This window comes from Haliaeetus albicilla, chromosome 18, assembly GCF_947461875.1.
Source record: "Haliaeetus albicilla chromosome 18, bHalAlb1.1, whole genome shotgun sequence".
NCBI lineage: Eukaryota > Metazoa > Chordata > Aves > Accipitriformes > Accipitridae > Haliaeetus > Haliaeetus albicilla.
Window position 1 is genome coordinate 21,896,778 of NC_091500.1, and position 521 is coordinate 21,897,298.

A 521-nucleotide genomic window follows, 5' to 3' on the forward strand; every position below is an offset into this window, starting at 1 on the left:
GCGGGGGACGGCGGGGAGCTGCGGCCGCGGGGCCGGGGACCCGCCTGACGGGGAGCCGCGCCGAGGCCATGAATATTTCAGAGGCTCCTCAGCGCGCTTCTAATTAAAGGCTCGGGCGAGGCGCGTCCCCGTCGCCCCCCCGCTGCCGCCCCCTCCCGCTCCACACACAGAGAGGCGCTGGGGACCGTCGCCTTACGTCGGAGAGAGGCGAAGGAGTGACTGAGCCCTGCCCGGGAGAGCCGAGCGAGGGGGAGGGACGGGGACGGGGCGGGAGGGGCGGGAGGGAAGGGAGGGAGGGCGGGAAGGGGGGGGCTTGTGCGAGCAGCGACGCTCCCGAGGTTGCCAAGTGGACTTTTATTGTTTTCCACCCACTTCCAAGTCGATACTATCTGCCGTCTCATGTCCATCCTATAGCCTATATAAGCGGCTGCGCTGGGGCTGGCGGCGATGGAGTAGTTTGTGGCTACGGCGGGAGCGCAGGGACGGGAGGGGGGGCGGGCGGGCCAGCCAGCCGCGGAAAA